This window comes from Idiotropiscis lumnitzeri, unplaced genomic scaffold, assembly GCF_059441095.1.
Source record: "Idiotropiscis lumnitzeri isolate Australia: NSW breed Sydney's pygmy pipehorse unplaced genomic scaffold, RoL_Ilum_1.0 HiC_scaffold_99, whole genome shotgun sequence".
In the NCBI taxonomy this organism is placed as follows: domain Eukaryota; kingdom Metazoa; phylum Chordata; class Actinopteri; order Syngnathiformes; family Syngnathidae; genus Idiotropiscis; species Idiotropiscis lumnitzeri.
In genome coordinates, this window is record NW_028283637.1 from 163465 (window position 1) to 170358 (window position 6894).

General features: G+C 40.1%; 1 long non-coding RNA gene across 1 annotated transcript in view; it reads left to right on the forward strand.

The window, feature by feature from the left end:
* The window catches only part of LOC148315556 (uncharacterized), a 45073-nt gene extending 40653 nt beyond the window's left edge, over nucleotides 1–4420 (forward strand). Inside the window, exons 2-3 of the long non-coding RNA XR_015840821.1 lie at nucleotides 4156–4256; nucleotides 4332–4420. This is a non-coding gene — a long non-coding RNA (uncharacterized LOC148315556). The remainder of the gene's footprint in view (nucleotides 1–4155; nucleotides 4257–4331) is intronic.
* The last annotated feature ends 2474 nt before the right edge of the window (nucleotides 4421–6894 follow it).

Sequence of the window (6894 nt, forward strand, 5' to 3'; positions counted from 1 at the left end):
GCTGTAAATGCATTTTCAGCACTAAAAAACCATACTTTTATAACAGCTAAACCAAACGTTTCCAATGTAAATTTCCACATTTATAGAGTGTAAAAAGGCATCCTGAAGCCTGGGAAGTCATTAATTTGATTGTCCAGTATTTCCCTTATGAGATAATGCCTCACATAGCAAATGTGTACAGTGCGAGCTGAAAATGCATTTTCAGCACTAAAAAACCAAACTTTTATAACAGCTAAACCAAACGTTTCCAATGTAAATTTCCACCTTTATATAGTGTAAAAAGACATCCTGAAGCCTGGGCAGTCATTCATTTGATTGTCCAATATTTCCCTTATGAGATAATGCCTCTCATAGCAAATGTGTACAGCGCGAGCTGAAAATGCATTTACAGCACTGAAAAACCAAACTTTTATAACAGCTTAACCAAACGTTTCCAATGTACATTTCCACCTTTATATAGTGTAGAAAGGCATCCTGAAGCCTGGAAAGTCATTAATTTGATTGTCCAGTATTTCCTTCATGAGATATTGCAACACTTAGAAAAAGTGTACAGCGCCAGCAGACAATGAATTTTCAGCACTAAAAAAACGAAACTTCATTAACAGCTAAACTAAACGTTTCCAATGTAAATTTCCACCTTTATATAGTGTAAAAAGACATACTGAAGCCTGGGCAGTAATTAATTTGATTGTCCAATATTTCCCTTATGAGATAATGCCTCTCATAGCAAATGTGTACAGCGCGAGCTGAAAATGCATATACAGCACTAAAAAACCAAACTTTTATAACAGCTAAACCAAACGTTTCCAATGTAAATTTCCACCTTTATATAGTGTAGAAAGGCATCCTGAAGCCTGGAAAGTCATTAATTTGATTGTCCAGTATTTCCTTCATGAGAAATTGCAACACTTAGAAAAAGTGTACAGCGCCAGCAGACAATGAATTTTCAGCACTAAAAAAACGAAACTTCATTAACAGCTAAACCAAACGTTTCCAATGTAAATTTCCACATTTATAGAGTGTAAAAAGGCATCCTGAAGCCTGGGAAATCATTAATTTGATTGTCCAGTATTTCCCTTATGAGATAATGCCTCACATAGCAAATGTGTACAGTGCGAGCTGAAAATGCATTTTCAGCACTAAAAAACCAAACTTTTATAACAGCTAAACCAAACGTTTCCAATGTAAATTTCCACCTTTATATAGTGTAAAAAGACATCCTGAAGCCTGGGCAGTCATTAATTTGATTGTCCAATATTTCCCTTATGAGATAATGCCTCTCATAGCAAATGTGTACAGCGCGAGCTGAAAATGCATTTACAGCACTAAAAAACCAAACTTTTATAACAGCTAAACCAAACGTTTCCAATGTAAATTTCCACCTTTATATAGTGTAGAAAGGCATCATGAAGCCTGGAAAGTCATTAATTTGATTGTCCAGTATTTCCTTCATGAGATATTGCAACACTTAGAAAAAGTGTACAGCGCCAGCAGACAATGAATTTTCAGCACTAAAAAAACGAAACTTCATTAACAGCTAAACCAAACGTTTCCAATGTAAATTTCCACATTTATAGAGTGTAAAAAGGCATCCTGAAGCCTGGGAAGTCATTAATTTGATTGTCCAGTATTTCCCTTATGAGATAATGCCTCACATAGCAAATGTGTACAGTGCGAGCTGAAAATGCATTTTCAGCACTAAAAAAACAAACTTTTATTACAGCTAAACCAAACGTTTCCAATGTAAATTTCCACCTTTATATAGTGTAAAAAGACATCCTGAAGCCTGGGCAGTCATTAATTTGATTATCCAGTATTTCCCTTATGAGATAATGCCTCACATAGCAAATGTGTACAGCGCGAGCTGAAAATGCATTTACAGCACTAAAAAAACAAACTTTTATAACAGCTAAACCAAACGTTTCCAATGTAAATTTCCACCTTTATATAGTGTAGAAAGGCATCCTGAAGCCTGGGCAGTCATTAATTTGATTGTCCAATATTTCCCTTATGAGATAATGCCTCTCATAGCAAATGTGTACAGCGCGAGCTGAAAATGCATTTACAGCACTAAAAAACCAAACTTTTATAACAGCTAAACCAAACGTTTCCAATGTAAATTTCCACCTTTATAAAGTGTAGAAAGGCATCCTGAAGCCTGGAAAGTCATTAATTTGATTGTCCAGTATTTCCTACATGAGATATTGCAAAACTTAGAAAAAGTGTACAGCGCCAGCAGACAATGAATTTTCAGCAATAAAAAAACGAAACTTCATTAACAGCTAAACCAAACGTTTCCAATGTAAATTTCCACATTTATAGAGTGTAAAAAGGCATCCTGAAGCCTGGGAAGTCATTAATTTGATTGTCCAGTATTTCCCTTATGAGATAATGCCTCACATAGCAAATGTGTACAGTGCGAGCTGAAAATGCATTTTCAGCACTAAAAAACCAAACTTTTATAACACCTAAACCAAACGTTTCCAATGTAAATTTCCACCTTTATATAGTGTAAAAAGACATCCTGAAGCCTGGGCAGTCATTAATTTGATTGTCCAACATTTCCCTTATGAGATAATGCCTCTCATAGCAAATGTGTACAGCGCGAGCTGAAAATGCATTTACAGCACTAAAAAACCAAACTTTTATAACAGCTAAACCAAACGTTTCCAATGTACATTTCCACCTTTATATAGTGTAGAAAGGCATCCTGAAGCCTGGAAAGTCATTAATTTGATTGTCCAGTATTTCCTTCATGAGATATTGCAACATTTAGAAAAAGTGTACAGCGCCAGCAGACAATGAATTTTCAGCACTAAAAAAACGAAACTTCATTAACAGCTAAACTAAACGTTTCCAATGTAAATTTCCACCTTTATATAGTGTAAAAAGACATCCTGAAGCCCGGGCAGCCATTAATTTGATTGTCCAATATTTCCCTTATGAGATAATGCCTCTCATAGCAAATGTGTACAGCGCGAGCTGAAAATGCATTTACAGCACTAAAAAACCAAACTTTTATAACAGCTAAACCAAACGTTTCCAAAGTAAATTTCCACATTTATATAGTGTAAAAAGACATCCTGAAGCCTGGGCAGTCATTAATTTCATTGTCCAATATTTCCCTTATGAGATAATGCCTCTCATAGCAAATGTGTACAGCGCGAGCTGAAAATGCATTTACAGCACTAAAATTTACATTTTAAGGACTTTTGCCCTTTTTTGCATGTTTACAGGGGTCATTCTTTTGCACCCTGATCCTAAAGGCTTCATCTGATTGCCTTAAAATTCTGTCTGTAGCATCTTAAGACCTGGGACAAACACTGGGGCTAAAATTTTTTGTTTCCGAAATACTATATGAACGGGGGCGGGGCTTCGAAGTTTTCACTTAAGATTTCCTTCGCCGCAATGGACAAAATGCTTAATAACTCTCCTGCACATGCTGCTAAAAATCCAAAACTTCACATGTACATAAAGAGTCGGTACCTGAAGACATCTATATGTTTATATTCAGTTATACACCTTGCGCCAATCAATATCATTTTTTACATTTTGACGTACTGCACGGTGCCCTTTTAACGAATCCGATTGAAAATTGGCTAGAAAAGACTCAAGACATTGATCTTACTCTATCCCTATTTTTGTGACTTTCCTTCGAAGGGCGTGGCTATTACGGTGCCGCAGAGTCTGATTAATCTCCGTGGCAACAAAAGTTCCTGCAAAATGATTCAGATGATCCATCTTCTCGAAATTTTTCACATTTGAGGATATTCAGGCCCTGAAGACGGCTGCCAACTTATTTTTGATCGCAGTGGTAGCGCCACCAACTGGTTAAAACAAATACAAATTATTTTCGTTGATGTTTTTCTCCGGGCAGGTTAACAAAATCTACCTTATATTTGCTCGGATGAGTGTTTAGGCCTTGAGGATGTCACAATACGAAAGTCTTTCGCCTTCTTCAGAGTGTCACATGATGGTGTCTTGTGACCCGTCTTTATCAGCTGATGTTCCATGAGGGCGTGACTTACCTGTCACAAGAATGAAGGCAAGTCACGCCCCCCGCTGTCCGTTCACTCCGCCAAGATGCTGCTCCAGGTGGTAGAGAGGATGAAGGCTCCCTTGTCTCTGTTCATGGTTTTTATGCCTCGCTTTCAGATCTCAATGGCCTCTCTGATCCAGCGCTGTTGTTTGTTCTCTTCGGTGCGGATGACCCTGCCCTTCTCCCGGTCCATGATGTGGTTTTCCCTTTTGCAGTGGTCAGTGATTGCTGATTTGTAATGTTCATGTTGTGCTTGTTCTTTTACTGCTATGATTTTTCATTTTTTTGACAGGTAATTCACACCCTCATGGAACATCAGCTGATAAAGACGGGTCTCAAGACACCATCATGCGACACTCTGAAGAAGGCGAAAGACTCGCCGAAACATGTCAGGTAAAAAATTTACCTAAAACATAATTGTCTGCTTTTAATGAATCTGTCAAATATCAATAATAAGAAGACAAAATGAACCTAATACAAATAAATGAATGCTTAATAACTCCCCTGCACATGCTCCTAAAAATCCAAACCTTCACCTGTAAATAAAATGTCCCGACCTGAAGACATCTTAATGTTATTATTTTGTTATACACACAGCGCCGCCAAGTGGAATAAAAAATTTGTTTTTATTTTAATTTTCACGTACTGCACGGTGCCCTTTTGACGAATCCGACTGAAAATTAGTCAGAAAAGACTCAAGACAATGATCTTACTCTCTGCGGAGTTTTGTGACGTTTTGGCAAAAGGCGTGGCTATTACGGTGCTGAAAAGTCCGATTGTACTTTGTGGCAACAAAAGCTCCGGCAACATGACTGAGATGATCCTATCTTCTCGAAGTTGTACACATTTGAGGATACTTCAACCCTGAAGACATCTACCAACCTATTTTTCATCGTAGTAGTAGCGCCACCAACTGGTAAAAGCTTATACAAGTTATTTTCTTGGATGTTTTTCTCCGTGCAACTCAACAAGGTCGCCCTCATATATGCTCGGAGGACTGTTTCGTCCATGAGGATGTCACAATACGAAATTCATCCTTTTTCGTGAAAAGTTGTGGGAGTGGCATTGCACTGTTCGGCAATAAAACAACGCTGATTATGAGGTTCTAAATATGAACGACAACTCGTGAAACTTGACACACACATCAGGCAGAGCAAATTTATCAATATTTTATACGTTAGTTGTGCAGCTTTTTTTAAATGGCTCGCCATGGCCCTCGAGAAATGTTCAAAAAAGCAGCCCTGGTTGAGTGTTTCACCTCGCTTTTTGTAAATTTTATGGAGTACAGTGAACCCTCGGTTGTCGCGGTTAATGGGGACCGAGACCACCCGCGGAAACTGAAAATCCGCGAAGTAGCGGCGCACCTTCAAAAATGCTTAAAAAAAAATACAATATATATAATAAATATATATATATATATATATATATATAGATATATATATATATATATATATATATATATATATACAGAGAGAGAGAGAGAGAGTGAAATTCATGTTATAACAAAAAAACCAAATTATTATTAAAACGTATTATTTTTTTATTCCCCAGCCATTCTTTTTGTATTTATTTAATTACTCCGACTATTACCTGCTGGTACGCCGTCCGGTGTGCCCTGTGAAATGAAAGGTGGCATTCTTTATTTATTTATTTATTTATTCATTTATTCATTCATAACTGACAGCTTCGCGCTCCGTTCGTGCCCGGGCGGAAGAGGTGTTCCAATTCGGCTTAACTGTGACACACGCCCGCCCTCCTCCCCCGGAGCTTCCATTCGGTTAAACTTAGGGGCCGCTTGGCACCGCCCGTGCCCGGGGAAGGTGCTCCTCTTCGGCTTACTGTGACGCGAGCATGCCCGCCTCCTCCGGAGCTTCCATTCGGTTAAACTTAGGGGCCGCTTGGAACCGCCCGTGCCCGGCGAAGGTGCTCCTCTTCGGCTTACTGTGACGCGAGCATGCCCCCCTCCTCCGGAGCTTCCATTTGGTTAAACTTAGGGGCCGCTTGGAACCGCCCGTGCCCGGGGAAGGTGCTCCTCTTCGGCTTACTGTGACGCGAGCATGCCCTCCTCCTCCGGAGCTTCCATTCGGTTAAACCTCGGGGCCGCTTGGCACCGCCCGTGCCCGGGGAAGGTGCTCCTCTACGGCTTAACTGCCACGCACGCCGGCCGGAGCTCTGGTACGGTCCGAACCGCGCGAAACGTCGCCACCGATCGTGTCCGGGGGAACGTGCTCTTCTTCGTCCACTCTCCTCTTCGCCCACGCTCTTCTTCGGCGCACGCCGGCCATCTAACCGCTCCAGCGCCCGTCGTGCCGCTCGGCGAAACTACAATGCCCCCGAATATTTTTTATACCCGCGAAGCACTGAACCCGCGAAAGGTGAACCGCGAAGTAGCGAGGGTTCACTGTATGTATAAGACCAAGACCTACAAAAAAGTCTCTTGGAGCAATGAGCTAGGTTTTACAGGAAGTCGGCCATTTTGAATTTACTTAAAAGGGGCGGTTCACCACAATGGACTTTGTGTAGAAATTATTATTGGGGCCCGAGCAGCGACCGCGGCGAGGTCCCTATTGTTTATGTAGAAATTATTATTATTATTATTATTAGGGCCCGAGCAGTGACCGCTGCGAGGTCCCTATTGTTTTTCTAGAATTGTTATTAAGGCCCGAGCTGCGACGGCTGCGAGGTCCCTATTGTTTTTGTAGAAAATATTATTACTTTTATTATTATTATTATTATTATTATTAGGGCCTGAGCAGCGACCGCTGCGAAGTCCCTGTTGTTTTTGTAGAAATTATTATTATTATTATTTTTCCGATTGTACGATCGCATTTTTGACCCCGAAACATGCACAAAAA